The sequence below is a fragment of the Microcebus murinus genome, chromosome 14, assembly GCF_040939455.1.
Source record: "Microcebus murinus isolate Inina chromosome 14, M.murinus_Inina_mat1.0, whole genome shotgun sequence".
Classification (NCBI taxonomy): Eukaryota; Metazoa; Chordata; class Mammalia; order Primates; family Cheirogaleidae; genus Microcebus; species Microcebus murinus.
In genome coordinates this window covers 56,050,374-56,065,999 of record NC_134117.1, presented here as the reverse complement: position 1 = coordinate 56,065,999, position 15,626 = coordinate 56,050,374, and the positions used below count along the sequence as shown (strand labels likewise).

The window sequence follows — 15,626 nt, the reverse complement described above, 5'->3', positions numbered from 1 at the left end:
CTGCAGAGATGGCACCATCCCCCCAGGGCCTGGAGGGGGGAGGAGGGCTATGGTGGCTTTCTGAGAGCCCACCTGCATTCCTGTGTCTGTTTGTCCCTCCTCCTGCCTGCTTCGTCCTTCTCTCTCTCTCTCCTTTGACAAACATTTCCTGGCAGCCAGGTCTGTGCTGGGTCCATGCTTGGTAGAAGATTCATCCCTGGCCCTGGAGACGTTCACTGCCTAACTCGTGTCAGGCTAGGGGAGGCCCAGGAGGGAGGCACTACCGGGTGAGGGTCAGAGTATCGCTGACCCCACAGGGGTTCTGGGGAAGATGGGCGTACCCACCGGGTGCCTGAGATGAGGGCCGGCATCAGAGCCACACAGAGCGTCATCAGACCTTGCTGCTGATGTGCTAGGATTTGGGGGTGTTCAGCCTAGGAGAATCCCACAGGCTCTCAAGCTCAAGGCCATTTTGTTACAGCTGGGAAACTCCTGTCCTGAAAAGGGCTAGAGTGGGTGGCCAGCGGCTGAGAAGGTGACACAGCCAGCTGTCCTGCCACCCACGACTGAACGTGGATCTGGGCTGGGGTGGTTATAAAGCTGCTAGGCCAGACTGCTGCCTAGGCCTAGTCCCCAGCCTCGGCTTACATACCCCCAGGGCCGGGAGGCTTACGCCCACCCCATGGCTGCCTTAACTCTTCCCAGGAGCTTGTGCCCGGCCCACCCACCAGGCAGAAGCTGCCTCTGTCTTCCACAGTCCTCAGGGCCTTTAGCCTCTTCCCACTGAGTCCCTCCCAGGGCTTCCTTCCCTGCAGGCAAAGCTTCTAGCTGGGCCTGCAGGTAGCCCGCCAGGCCCCTTTGATTGGGCTAATCTGATCTGGACAAGTCATCGGTGTCCATTGTGGCAACCAGAGTGTAGCTATAGTCAGTTACTGCCCGAGCTGAGCAGATCAACCTTCCCGCCCGTCAGGAGCCCCTGAGGCCAGGAGGGACAGCTGTGGGTTTGCTGGCATCCTTGGGCTGCCCGTGGTGCGGGCAGGAGACCTGGATCTCAGCTCTGCCCCAGTTCCCGGGGTAATCTCGGGCAAGGCCTGGCCCCGTTCAAGCCCAAACCACCTCCCATCTGTGTTCCTCCCCAACACTGAGCTATGGGAGGCTTTTGTCCGCGGTGGGCCCGCAGCCAGCTGGAAGAGTCCTCCTCGCTGTCTGGCCTGTTTGCTTTCTGAGTTGCCTATTTGCTGAGCAGCCTCGGTGGAGACCTGGGGCAGCTGCGTCCTCTAGCCTTGCCCTGGGAAACCACGCGGGGAGGAGGCCGGGCCTCTGTTCCCATCCCTCCCCTCACTGGGTCAGGCTACCAGCCTCTGGGTCAGGTGAGTCCCCAGCTCCTGAGGCCACAGGGAAGGGGTTGGGGTCACCTGGAGGCCATGAGTGTCCCTGCAGCCCCGGGGGCCAAGCTTTTCTCCCACCCAGACTCCTGGCACTTCAAGGGTCCAGGCCTGCAAAGCTGAAGTGGGGTGAAGGGGCAGGGATCCGATCCGTGGGGCTGATTCCTGCAGCCCCTGCCCAGCTGTGTCTGGAGTTTGCACCCCCAGGAAGAAAACCCAGCAGTCACTATGGTCAAGGCCTCATACAGGCATGCAAGTGGTTGGAGGCCTAGAGGTCAGAGGCCAAAGGCCACCAAGCTTGCTAGGCTATCCTGCCCCCAGAAAGGATGAGTGCATCCAAGGAGGCCTCCATGGGCCCTCCTCCCTCTCCCCTGAGCTGGGTGGGGCCAGTGGGACAGGAAGCCTGGGCGTGCCTGGAGGATGGGACGCAGGGTGGCCTGGGCCTGAGCCAGGGATGAGGCGCGACCCAAGCCTGGCCTGGCCCCAGGCCGCAGCCGCCCAGGTCACTTGGCCTCCGAGAGTGGCCACCCGCCCACCCATCAGGAAGCCCTGCCCAGCCACCACCTTCGTCCCACCCTGTGTTCTCTGCAGCTGGCGCGGCTCCTCTTTCCCGTGGGAGCTGCTGCCAGGAATCGTGCCCTCTTGAGAAAGGAAGCCCGGCCTCAGGCCCTTGGGCTGCCCTGCCTCCCGCCAGCTCGGACCCACGCCCACCCCACCCCCACACGTGTGACGGCTTGTCTCCTCCTCGACAGGGTCTGGGACCTGTAGGGGGATTGGCAAGAGAAACCTCATGGCGAGGCTTGGCCTGGGAGCGGGGGGATCCGCCGCCAGCTTGCTGGTGCACTTGTGTAGTCGCTCAGCCACTCTGGGCCTCGTCTGTAGAGAGACAGGGAAGAGAGGTAGCAGCTCTGCCCAACCAGGAACTACCTATGGGATAAAAGGTTTGGGGTAGGATGGATTTGTGGCCCCAGAGTGCAGCCAGGCTTGGGAGTGACAACCCATAACCTGTCATGCACCCTGCCTGGCTGGGAGGGAGCCCTTCCTTCTGCCACGCGCTAGGAGCTGGGCGATGCCACATCTCCGCGCTGCTCAGGCAGGTGGGCCGGGTTAGGGGGCTGTGGGCTGGGAGCCAGGGAGGGGCCATGCTGAGATTCCCCCGCCGCCGCCCTCCCTACACCGCCCTTCTCTCCCCCAGTAGATCCTCTCTGACCTGTGACCCACTTTCCCAGGCCAGGTGCCCCCTGCCCAAGCCCAGTTCGGTATCAGCAGGGATGGCAGCCTAGGGTATCAACCGTGTCCCAAAGGGGGCCAGGGCACTGAGGTGAGAAATCCCAAGTCGTGGTGACATTGGATGGGTTAAGACAGACTTGGGGCCACCTCGAGCTCACGGACCGGCCGAAACCTCTCAGCCGCGGGGAGCACCGTTCACCTGAGCAGCCCACACCCCTTCGCGTGGGCAGTGACAGCTGAGACTCCAGTGGCCTCAGTGCCTGCATCTGCTGATGGGCCTTTCACAGCCACTATCATAGGGTGCCGGGAGAGGTCCTTGAGAATCGGGAACACAGTGCCGAACCCCGAGAGGCACTTCCCTGCATGTCCGGCCTTTCCCGTGGAGGGGAAGGTTGCAGGTCAGAGTTAAGTGGATCTCAGAGGCAGTGGGGAGCCACTGACGGCTCTCAGACAGAGGGTACTGGGTTCCCATGAGAGGACTGGCACGGGGAGCCTGGCACGCTCACCTAGTTCTGGGGCCCTGAGTCTAGAGGAGTCACGTGGTGAAGAAAGTTGGCCCGAGTGGGTGTCAGCACCAGCTGGCTCAGGCAGGCCTCGGTGTCCTTCCCGTAGACTGGGTGCCTGAAAGGGGGGTGGGGGGGTGGGCGCTGCTGGGAGGGGGAGGGGTCTGAACTCTGTGCGCCCCTGAGTCCCACTGGTGTGGGCGGGCCCCCTTGTTCCTACCTCCTGCTGTGACTCTCTGGTCCTAAATGGGAGGGGACTCTGGAGGCTGCAGTGGGCTGTGGGTGTGAGCCAGGGTGGGGGCCCTGACGGTGGGTGGAGTCACAGGATGGGTGGCTGTGAGTCAGGGATTGCAGGGCCTGATGTCACCGGCGGCATGCTGGACTGGCTTCCCCTCGCCGAGCCTGCTGCCTCATCTCTCTCGCCCCATCTGGGCCCTGTGGGCTGCTGGGCTGGGGGACGGTGCTGTTTCCAAGAGTGCAAAACCCAGGACGGGGAAGTCAGGAGACCTGGCTCTAGGTCTCAGGCTCCCCCAACACAAAGGGTGACCTTGGGAAGATCCCTGCTTGAATAGGCTGGCCGAGGGCGCTCTGCCCTGGCCCCAGGTGAGATCCAGTTAAGTCAGATCCCAGGGCAGGGTCTGCACCCAGGCTGGGAGCCTCTGGCGTGGGTGGGCTCTGATCCGCTGCTCTCTCCACCTCCCCGGCCCCCAGGCAGCGCTGTGGACCAGCGCATGGCCTCTGGAGCCCAGAGCCTGTGCTGAATCCAGCTCTGCCACTTTCTAACACTCCCCATCTCTGACCTTCAAGTTTCCTCATCTGTGAAATGGAGATAACATCACCCACTTTCTAGAATCACTGTGGGGACTAAGGGAGTCAACATATGTAAACAGTGTCTATTAAATCCGAGCCTGGTACGGACGTCGTGAGCTCGGTGCAAGGGTCAGCTGTCTCGGTCTCTGATCTGAGTTGGTTTCACACCACTACGGCTGTCACCACTCACTGGTTCTTCCAGCGAACACGCCAGGGCTCCCGTGCCTGCAGGCCTGGTGCTGGGTGCTGTGGCAGCAGGAAGAGGACACCCACCATGGGGGCTAGTCTTGGCTCCCCACCCCCATTTTTAAGCCCCTCTATGGCCCCAGAGGCCAGGTTCTGTGAGTCCCAAGGATTGATGGGCAGATGATTGGTGGGCAGATGTCTGAGAACCACACCAAGCAGCCTGGCTAAGGCAGCCCCTCTTTCTGAAAGAACAAAGGAGACCCCAGACTCGAGGGGAGAAGGGGTTTTCTAGGCCCACCCTGATGGCCTCAGCTGGAAAGCACTCAGGGAGTCTGTCAGTGCCTCTTCGGCTGGACCTGGGCCACGCTCTGGGCGTGTGCTGGCTGGGACAGGACTGGCAGGGTACAGCGAGCAGAGCACGGGCCCTCCCGCAGCCCCTTGCTGGGCCTGCCTGATCCTCCCTCTCCCGGTCCTCCCAGCGGCCCAGGGGATCAGGCAGATGTCCCTCTTCCTGCCCAGCAGGTGGGAAGCTGGAGACTTCAAGGGATGAGACTCACTTGCCCCTGGTCAGGGAGGGGTGACCCAGGCCAGGTTTGAACCCCACGGCCGTGCAAACCAGATCCCCGTGGGGAAAGCCGAGCTTCTCAGGGGTCTGCATTGGTGAGCCTGGCTGCTGACTGGAGTGTGATGGCCAGCGAGCCCGTCACCCCCTTATTCCCTGGCCTTCCAGCAGGTCCCCTGCAGACCCGTGCGGGCTGCCCCTGGCGTTACTATACATAGCAAGCACTCCAGTTGCTTGGGCTCCTCTGAGGGCCCGGGCTGGGCTACTCACCATTGCCAACCATTAAACCTTCTCTCTCACCATTACACCATTGAAGAAACTGAGGCAGGGACTTGGCAAAGGCCACGTGGCTTGTGAGCAGGCCGGGATTTCATCTGAGCCTGGGTGACGTGAGAGCCTCTGCTCAGACCCGCCACCTCCGGCCAGCAAGAACACTGCTTCCCTTTGTCCGGCATCTGTGACTCTGGGCCTCGGCCATCGCTTCAGAGTGGCCTGGCCCACGTGTGGCCAGGATCCCAGAGGGATGCCTGTTTGGGGAGCGTGACCGCCAGGGGGCTGGTGCCTGGCCCAGGAGGGGGTCATCGGGAACACTGGGTGCTCGGCAGTTTGCCTGTGCCACCAACAGTGCCTGTGCCCTTCAGCCTCGCCACCTTCCAGTGCCCATCATGGGTGTGACGCTGGGCCGGCATTAGCCCCAGGTGAGGACACTGAGACTGGAGGGGCACGTGACTTGCTGTGGGCCAGGCTTGGACCCCTAGATCCTGAGTGTGACCTCCCACACCAGAGTGGACCTGGGTTCTTATCCCAGCCTTAGGCTCCCCCCAACCCTGTCCCTCCCTGGGCTTGTGTCCCCTCCTCCGTCCGGCGGCAGGTTTGTACCCAGAGCTTCCCAAGGATCTCCAAGGACTCTTCTGAGAGCCTCTGCCAGGCCCCACTAATGCTGCAGGGTGTCCAGGATGGGGGGCATCCCTCAGAAGGGAAGGGACAGGTGGCAGGTGGCAGGCCACCCCAGGCAGAGTGGGTGGAGGCAGGAGAGGAAACTCCTAAGAGGGGGCCACTGGCAGAAAATTTAGTTTAGATCTTCAGCATTGGGAGTGACAAGTGCCCAGGTGGCTTCCAGGGACCCTGGCTTGGTTACCCCCACCTAGGTACCCCTCTGAGCAAGACTCTGGGCAAGGGGAGGCCGTGCCCACCCTAGGGGCCCGATGCAGTGCTGGGCGTGGAAGGGAGCACCTGGCACAGATTTTGCACCTGGAGGCTGCCCAGCACCTTCGGCTGCTTCTGTGGCGGGGAGGTGACAACCCGTCTCCTGGGGGCAGGTGGCCTCAATGAAGCCCGTCTGGGGGGCAGACGCACTGGGAGCTTGCGGCCAGGCTTCATCCTCCCAGAGCCCTGAGTCTGTCCGTCTCTGTGCCACGGGGCTCCGTGTCCCCCCTGGCAGGACCCCAAGCCTGCACTTGGCAGCAGCCTGAGCCAGTGATGACGATGACAGCCCCTGTTTGCTGCGCATTTCCTGTGCAAGGGTGACGTGGGCATAATCTTGTTAAGTCCTTCAACGGCTCCGCGAGAGCAGGGACTCTCATCGTACAGAGGAGAAAACAGGCCTCGGTCCCTTGCCCGGCACCACAGAGCTAAGTGAGCAGCAGAGCCGAAGCCGCAAACGTGGCGCGTCAGAACCGGGAGCCACTCGGTGTGCCACGTCCCTGCTGCGCCCTCGCCCCCCTTGATCAAAGGCGCAATTGTTCGCCTGGTGGTTCAAGGAGAGGGGAGACCCCTCCCGCGTCCTCAGGTGTGGGTGGGCCCCCTGCTGGAGCCAGGGGCCTCTGTTTATCAGAGGTTAGCTGGGTTGTTAGCTGTGGCTTTCCGAAGGAGCCTCCCCTGTCCCGAAGGAGCCTCCCCTGTCCCTCGCCCCTTTCCCCAAGCGGGGTCTGATGCAGACTGTAAGTAACAGGGAGCCGGTCCCCACGGGGCCCTGAGTTGGTGTCCTAGTGGCCCATTTATCACTGCGTGACCTTGGGTGGGTCCCTCCCTCTCTGGTCTCAGTTTGTCTCTTTGCATAAGCCTGACACCAAGCGGCGAGGGTGGCCTGGGCAGGGGGCTGTGCACCACGAGCCCATCTGGGGCAGGATGGGCGGGAGTCATGGGGAGTGAGCACTCCCTGGCTCTGGCTGCTCTCTGGAGGAGGTGCCGCTTCAGCTGGGCCTTGAGAACACAGTAAACCACGACTGGATGAGGGGAGGGGACCCCGGGGATGTCTTTGCGTGTGGCCCTGCCCTGTGCGTGCAGCCGTGCCCTGCTCACTGACGCCACCTGCAGCTCCCCCTTTAGCCCCGAGCTCTTCTCCCCCAAAGGCTCTCGGCCTTTGCCCAGAAGGGGTGTCCTGGGCTGAGCTGGGCACATGCCCCCAGCTGTCCTAGAATCATCTGTCTCCTTCTGTGTTCTCCCCCCAACTCCGCCCCAGGAACTCTGTGGGGCACCGATGGAAGCACAAAGGCTTAGCGGGTGTTGGCCTCTGGCCCTGCCCCCACGAAAGCCCCTACTCTTTTCCTCTGCGCCCTCCCTCCTCTGGCAGAGCATAGAGGCCATCTTTCATTGTTGAAAGAAAGAAATGGATGAATGAATGAAATGAACAGACTTCTAGAAGGCAGTTTATAGCCCTCATGCTTAATGGAAGAAACCAAGTCTCGGAGGTGCTAGGAGGGTGGGGAGGGTAGCTCTGAGCACCCCCACTTTTTCCTAACTCCCCCTCTAGGGGTGCCCCACGGTGCCAGGGTGAGGCCTCAGGTTTGCACAGGGTGTCTGCTGGCCCCAGGTGCTCTCGGCACATGGAGGCCTCCCGGAGCGCCCAGTGGCAGGTGCTGGCCTCGACTCCCCGCCGTGCAGACTTCCCGGCCTGGTCTTCCCCCGTCTCCAGCAGGTCAGCGAGACGCTGCCAGTCCGCCTTTCCTGCCCACTTGCAAGGACCCCATGCAGGAGAGAGGGAGGCGAGGGGGCCAAGGAGCACACGGCAAGCAACTGCAGGGCGGGACCCAGACAGGCCGTGCTTCCGGGGCTGGGCACGGGCACGCTTCTAGAGATTCTAGAACAGCTCTAAGCCTCCTCAGAGGAGGCGAAGGCAGGTGGGATCATTGAACCCAGGGTACCTCGTGGTTCTCAGGCAGCCTGAACCCCAAACTACCAGCCTGCTCAGTCCGTCTGTCCTGTCTGTTTCTTGAGGCCACCTGTAGTTACCCTTTGGTGAAGAGATTCAGAGGCTGCTGAGTCCCCCCTGAGCACTGAGGGCCGCCCAAGCCCCCGGCTCAGTTCCACGGTGCCTGGGATGAGGATGGCAGGGTCCTGCCCTCGTGGGCCCTCCAGCTGAAGAGATTACCAGGCACCCAATTTTAATTGTGCAAGGAGAAAGAAGGAAACACCATCAGAATGCTCTGGAAGTTCAGGGAAGGGAAAATTCACTTGGAGGCATACTTGGGGAAGGCAGCATGGAGGAGGGGTCCTTTGGGCATGGCAGGAGGCAAAGGGTTCTGCAGGGCGGTGACGCAGTCGCAGAGCTGTGGGAGCGTGGGCGGCCGTGAGACAGTTCTGCCGTGCCTCTGGCCTTGCTGGGCAGCTTGCTCGTCTGTGAAGTGGGACCTTCTAGCTCCCTGGCGACAGGATTGTGCTGAGGATGGAGCCTGCCTCTCTGCAGGCTCGAGGGGCGTGTGTGTGCCCGTGTACGTGTGTGTCATTGGCCGATGCCCGGTGACAAGGAGCCCTGAACCACAGGCTCAGAGGTGGCATTGGTGTAGCCCGTGCCCCACCACAGCACCCTGGGCACATCAGCCCTCCTTCCCCAGTGGTCCCTAGGGAGATTTCTGCTCCTGCCAATGTCCAGCTCTTACGCCAGAGCAGCCTGGAGCCTGCCCCGGTGGGTGCCAGGCCAGAGGGGTGATTCGGGGCTGCCTTGCTCTGGGCAGGGGCCTTGGCCTCCACCTAGGCCGGAGCCCCGTCTGGCTCTTGCCTGTCTGGCTCCCCACCCCCAGCTCGGTGAGGTCAGGGAACAGGTATGCCAGGAATGCGGGAGGAGGCGGGGCTGGGTTTGGATAACCCTGGGGTAAATATTTGCCTGGCTCCTGGAGCCAGCACTGGCCGCCAGGGGAGGAAGGGGCCTGCCCCCAGGTCACTTAAGGGGATGCGTGCAGGCTGGCAGGGGGAGGTGGCTCTCCAAGGTGGGGAAACCCGTGTCACCCTCAAGAATCTGCTGGCTGCTGGACCAGACCCCCTTCGGACTGTAAAATGGGACCGAGCAGCGTGGGCACCTGAGACTCAGTGGTGGGAGCCGGCTCAGGTCGGTTCAGCCAGGGAGCAGCAGGTTGGACCAGGTGTGGATGGGTGCCCACGTGACGACAGCTCTGATCCCCACTCGGCCACTGGTGACCTTGCGCAGTTGCCCCTCCTCCAGGCTTTGGTCGTCACCCTTCGCTGAACTCTTCCTCCATGGCACCTGTGTCTGCACTCCACATGCCTCACTAAGGCCTGACAGCCACTAGGGACACAGGGGCATGTGGTCAGCAGCAGGTGTGAGGCGCTGAGGCCTGTGTCCTGGTGTGGGCCCTGCGGCATCCGGCCCCCTCCCCAGTGGTCTGTGGGAGGTGCGTGCTCCTGCTAAGCCTGGAGGCTCTTCTGGCAGGGGACAGCTAGAGAGCAGTCAGTCCCTGTTTGGAGAGGAGACGGGGGCTCAGAGAAGGCCAGTGACTTGCTCAAGGTAGCAATGGCAGCAAATGGCAAAGCAGGGATTCAAACCCAGCTCTCCCCACCCTTGCCCTCTGACCTCACCACGGAGGCCAGGGCCAGCGTTCCAGCCCAGAATGTGGACTCCAACCGTTGGCAGCAGCTGAGAGCAGCTGACCACTTAGCCTCAGGCCTGGAGCCACAGGCACGAAGCCCTCCCGGCACCCCGCGTCCTAGATACCCTGTGTCTTGGGCACCTCTGCCCTCCAGGAATCCCAGATGGAACTGCGTCCCTCTGGGCCAGACACAACCACAGATCAGCCTGGCCAGGTGTCTCCCCCCGAGCCCACACCCATGCCCACACCCATGCCCTCCCAGGGGATCCCGGGAGGCGGCGGGGACAGGAAGGCAGGCGTGGTTGGGGTTAGTCCCTGCCCCCACGTGACCTCTGCCTTGTCTGAGACCCAGCCATGTCGGTGACCAGCTGTGACCCCTCCAGCAACCCCGTTCTCCCTGGGAGCCTCAGTGATGTGTTCTGCAAAGTGTGCTTTGCCTCGGGAGCTTCAGATGCACCGGGAGGGTGAGGGGTGTTTCAAGCTGCCCTTTCTGGCCTCAAAGTTGGAAGCTGCCTGCCTTCAGGGTCTCGCACACCCCCAGGGGTGGGAGTCCGGAGCTGAGGGTGCCCAGGAGAGCCCTGCCCCACGGGGACACTGAGTGAGCCCCCACTGCCCACAGCCCGCCACCGGCCCGGAGGCTCAGGCTGCGTCTCCCCCGTGGCACCAAGGGCCCTTAAGAAGAGAACATTCCCCTCCAGGCCCTCTTGCTTATCCCTGTGGCCTGGTGGGCCGGAGCAGCCAGGGCCCCACCTGGTCTCCTGCCTTCTCCTCTCCCTGGTCTCTCGGGACTTGGGCCAAGCCCACACAGGCCGCTAGCCTCAGCGCCGGGCACCGGGCCGGGCCCCTGGTCCCTGAGCCCCGCTTCCCCCGAGTGAGCGGGGGCCCGCACGGACTCGGGGGAGCCGGGTGCCAGGCGCTGGCTGGCCACCCCGCTGTGGGCGAGGGTGAGCGCGGGCGGAGTGCCTCCCCCCATCCCAGCTGCCTTCTTACGGGCTCCTTGTTGGCTGAGCGACCTCAGGGGGTTATGCAACCTCTGGGCCTCCTGGGGGAACTGGGGATGCTGGTCTCTACCTGACAGCATTTCACTGGGGGTTAAAGGCAACATCCCAGGCTTAATCCACAATAGGGACCTAGTAAAGGCAGGCCCCCTACTTCCTGTCTCGTTCCCGGGTCTGGGGGCGGGGGTCCACTGCAGGCTCACCATCCTCCTACCAGGGCCTGAGTTCGAATTCTAGCACCCTCACTTATTGCTCTGTGACCTTGGACAGGTCCCTCCCCTCTCTGATCTCGAAGGCCCAACACCAAGGCGCGCTGGGGGCTCTGGGGGCAGGCAGGCACGTGCGTGAGCACTGTGAGCTGGGGCACCTCGGAGAGATGGGTCCGGCGACATCACATCTTGGGGCCTGGACGGCGCTCAGAGTGAGCGAGGGCTTTCCGGCTCTGGCTTCTGTCTCAGCTGCCAAGATAATTATTTTCTCTCTGTCAGCGGCTCTGCTGGCCAGCTCGCCCTTGGGGAAGGCCTGGCCGTGGGCGGTAGCGAGGCAGGAGGCCGATTCCAGTTCTGCCCCGGCCACCGACTTGCTGCCTGACCCTGGGATGGGGGCAGATGCTGCCCTTCTCCTGGTCTCAGTTTTCTCCTCTGTGAAATGGAAGAGTTAGGATCAGTGAACTCAAAGACTGTTTGGATTCTTAAGGGGAGCAGAATCTGGGGGATGTGGAGACGTTCCCTTTCCGTGTGGCTGGGGTGGGGACCCTGGGCCTGGCTTGGGGAGCTTGGAGGAGGCCACACAGGCACAGAGAGGCACCCTCACAGCTGGGACTTCAGAGAAGGCTGCCGGCCAGGCCTCTGGTTCTGGTCCTCCCTGGAGTAGCACGGGGCTCTGTGGGCAGCGGGGGGCATGTTGGTGGCCCACTGAGGAGACGGGCCAGCAAGGATGGTCGTGTGCCCCCACGCCCAGTGTCCTGTGCTCTGCCTGCCGCTCCCTCTGCCCTGAGCACCACCGTCGCTGGCCTGGGCCCTGGAGCAGCCTCCTCACTGCTCTCCCGCCGCCTCCCGTCCCTTCCAAGCCCATCTCCCTCGGCCGCCTTGGGGGCTTCCCAAACTAGAACTAGGGTCATGTCCTTCCGCTGCCCAGACCCTCCTGTGCCGCCCGGTCCCCACTCACCCCTCCTCTCCTCGCTCACTGCACCTGCCACACCACCCCCTCTGAAGTCCTCCGCTGAGCCAGGCTTCCCTCCCTGTCTTGGGGTCTTCACAGACACTGTTCCCTCTGCCTGGTGTACTGTTCCCTGCATTTTGCCTTCCTCTGTCTCATCCTTCAATTTCACTTTCCCAAAGAGGCCTCCTTGGACCTTGCGGCTCTGCTGCGTGGCCCCTGTCCTTGTTCTTTCCGGCAAGCACCACTTTCATTTTGTGTTGTGATTCTCTGCTCATTGTCTGAGTCCCCACCCTGCAGGGCATGGGCCACTGTCACAGCCCCATGTGCTCGTTAAATGTTTGTTGAATGAATGAGTGGACGCCGAGTGCCTTTGTCACCATGTCTCTTTGGGTCCTACCAGCAGCTGTGAGAGGGATTGTGATCCCATTTGACACGTAAGAGTCTGAAACCCAGGGAGGCTGGGCACACACCCAGTCACATAGCCGGTGACTGGCAGAGGTGGGGTGTCGAGCGCCTGTTTATGTCTGGGCACCCCCTTCAGACTCCTGCTGCCAGATGGGTGGTACGGTTTTGCTTGCTGTGGGCTGTCCCGCAGGTGTTGGGTGTCAGTGGCAGGGTCAGTGCCGGGGCCCCTGCTGGGGATGGACCCACTGACCCCCGCCCTCTTCTCGTTGCAGCGGGATGGAGCTGGAGTGAGGCGGAGGGGCGGCCAGTGCTGACCGGCGTGAGGGACACTGGTGATTCCTGGATCACTGAGGTGGGTGAGCTGCTGGGCCGGATGCTACGGTGGTGGCGGGCACGCCCCGTGGGGACCGCAGGTGCTGGCCCTCAGCACACTGCACCCTTGACTTGGGCCTCAGCCCTCTTTGGGGGGTGGGGGTAGGCTCAGGCCACCTTTGCTGGGACCTCATCGTGCCCAGATGGGCCTTTCCTATCCCTGGCGCCTGGGGGCCTCTGTGGCCTGGTCTTCCTCTAGAGTGGCTGCCAGGGGTGGAGGGGGGGGTGTGCCCAAGAAGGGACAGGCCTGGCTCCCCAGCCTTGGCCCCGCAGCCCTACCTGCAGCCCCTGAGCCCCATCCGGAATGGGCAGCCATGCTGAAGGAGGTCTGAGTGACAGAGGCCTGTTGGCCGGAGTGGGTGCAGCGGTTGCCCGTCCCCACAAGCTTGCCGCGCTGGGCACGTACTAGGCTCTGGGGTCAGACCGCCTGGGTTCAGTCCTCACTTTGGCACTGGTCTACTAGAGTAGCCGTGTACAGTTGCTCTATGCCTTGGTTTACCCATCTGTCATATGGGGTGGGATGGCAGTGCCTGTCCCCACCATTGCAGTGAGGGGACTGCACACCTGGCACACGGCCAGCACTCGGGATCTGTCAGCTGTTGTCCTCAAGGGTGCTGGGACCCTCCCTTCCCCCCCATCCCCTGCCCCCTGAGACCTGCCAACGCCAGGATGCATATGAACAGGTCGCTAGCAGGGCAGCGGCTGGGCCCCCAGGAAGCTCCTGAGAGCGGCTGCAGCCAGCAGGTCCGAGGCTGAGCCTCCTGGGTGGGGCCTCTGGCCTGCACACCCGTGTGTGTCATCACGGGGTGCCTTTTGGGGTGGATCACGCCTGGCCCCGTGCCCTAGGGTGACCTGCGTGATCCCTGTTTACTCCGCAGCTCTCAGCCGGGAGATGAGTGGCCTCCGCAAAAATGCTTACTTGGGCCAGGGCCTTTGTCCCGAGGCGCCGTGGCCTGGGGCCAGCCTTCTGTGTGTGTGTGTGGGGGGGGTCTTCACCTTGGCATGGAGGTCGCCCCCATCCTCCTCTTGCTGCCCCCCATTGCTCCCTTCCGTCCCAGGGGATCCCGCTCCCTGCCCATCCTCTGCGTGACCTCGGGCCAGTCCCTTGTCCTCCGTGAGAACCCGTTTTCTCGTCTGCAGACGAGGGTGATTACAGCAGCATTGCTGACAGGGCTGTTGAGAGGATGCTTAGAAGCTGCGAATATTTTTAAATGTTGCAGCTTTGTGAGCGGCGGCCACGCGCCAGGCACTACGCTCCTTCAATACATATTTCTCCCCCACGAGAGTCCCGCGGGGAGGTTTGTTTAATGCCTCATTCTCCAGAGGCTCCACATGGCTAAGAAACCCATAGCGCGTGAGCGGCGTTGTGGGGATGCGAGCTGAGGTGCGCTGGGATGGAGCGGGCGTGGACGCCTTAGAGACCAGGGCGGGGCCGCGGGGCTGGTGGCTCACGGTGGCTGCTCCAGGGACGCCCCTATTTCCGCGGGGAGCAGCCTCCCTGCCTGCCCTGGGAGCCCCGGTGCCCCCAGGAGCCAGAGGGGGCCGCCAGCTGGCGACTTGCCCCTCGAACCCAAGGAGGCCGGGGGAGCCCACTGCTCGTTGTCAGGTAACCTTTGAAATTCTCCTTCACGGTGGGTTCTCTTTTCGGATGTTTTTCAAGGTAATTCATTCCCTTTCCAGAAATTGCCAGTGGCGGAGCATTAGGCAGCTGGTAATTAATCATAGGAGCGGCTTCCAGTTTATTCTTCAAAAAAAAAAAAAGAGGAACAGAAAGCCTTGGTGGAAAAAGAAAAGAAAAGAAAACCACTCCAAGGCAAAGCTGGTAATCAATACCTCGGTGTCCTAGAAACGGCCGGGGGTGGGGGTGGCGACGTGCGGCCTTCTCCCTCTCTGCCCGGGCTGGCGCACTGGCGGCGCCCACAGTGGCAGCGTGAGGCTCTGCTCTCACCACCAGCTCCCCGTGCCACTTTGAGAAGTCGCTGCCTCTGTCTGGACTCAGCTTTGCCACCTGTATAATGGGCGAAGGGCAGATGTTAATCAGATTAGAAATTCATTACCACATCTAGTAGCTGGCACACAGTAGTTGTCCCATTGATATTTTATTAATTCAGTGAGTGACGAGTGATAATCTTGGGTCCTAGTTAGCTGTCATCAGGGAAGGAGGTGGGCCTGGCCATAGGACATTGTTTCTGTAGCTCGGTTATAATTTGGAGTGACAGGTGCGGGGATGGCCAAGCTAATGATGCCTGGGGGACTCTGTCCAGGAGAGCTTGGCCCCTCAGTGACAACCGTGCTGTCGCCTTGAAATCCTCAAGTTCAACTTTCCAAGAGTCTGAACTCTCTGGACATCTTTTTTTAAAAAGCTGCCTCCTGGAGAGGTAGTGAGCTCCTCGTTGCTAGAGCGTGTGCGAGCTGGGGGCGGGGCTGCATGGGGCACTTGGGGGCTTGGGGCCTCCCTGCATCTGGGAGGGAGCATGGGGCTCTCCAGGTTGCACCGTGGGGAGGCTGCACCGGCAGGGTGAGAACTCTGTCCCCTCTGGAGCCCCTTCCCAGAGGCCCCGAGGGAGGCTGGAGGAGGATTGTCATGCAAGACCCCAGTGCCTCGGTGCCTGCTGCCCCGATCGGCCCGACTGCGTGGACGTGAGGGCACTGAGCAGGGCTGGCAGTGAGATCTGAGCTCCTGGCACCGGGGTGGGTCTGGGGCTGAGACTGGGGTGGGGCAGGCTGTGGGTCGGGTAGGGGGATATAGAAGAAGAGAGGACCCATGGCTGGGAGTTGGGGGCCTCAGGCCTGGGCCTCATCTGCTGGTCTGTCTGGTGTGACCTCCGCAGCTCCTGTCCCCTCCCTGGGATTTGGGCCAGAGTCCTTCGGAAGAGGGCAGCAGACAGGGAACGTGTTCTCCAAGGCTTCCTTCCCCATAGAGCCCCCCCCGCCCCACCCCCGCCCGCGTGGACTGAGCATGGGAGCCGGAGCTGGGCCTGACACAGCCTTTTCTCTCTAGGAGCTTCTATCCCTCCGGCCCTACTGTGGGGCTAGTGCCCCCTGCCCAGAGTCCCAGGGCTGGTGGTGCACCCGGCCTGGGAGGGAAGGAAGGAGGGAGGGTGTGCACCCATGTGCATGTGCATGCGGTGCCCGTGAGTGGCTGTGAGGGAGCGGGTGTGCTTGTTCAGGCTGGCATGTGAGTGTGCATGAGTATGCAAGGCTAGGAGAGA

General features: G+C 62.5%; 1 protein-coding gene across 4 annotated transcripts in view; it reads left to right on the top strand.

The window, feature by feature from the left end:
- The window catches only part of ZMIZ1 (zinc finger MIZ-type containing 1), a 228,058-nt gene that overhangs the window by 71,406 nt on the left and 141,026 nt on the right, over positions 1–15,626 (top strand). For all 4 annotated transcript variants that reach the window (XM_012762467.2, XM_012762468.3, XM_012762470.3 and 1 more), the window contains one exon: positions 12,315–12,394. The gene's annotated coding sequence lies outside the window, so the exon portion shown is untranslated. The remainder of the gene's footprint in view (positions 1–12,314; positions 12,395–15,626) is intronic.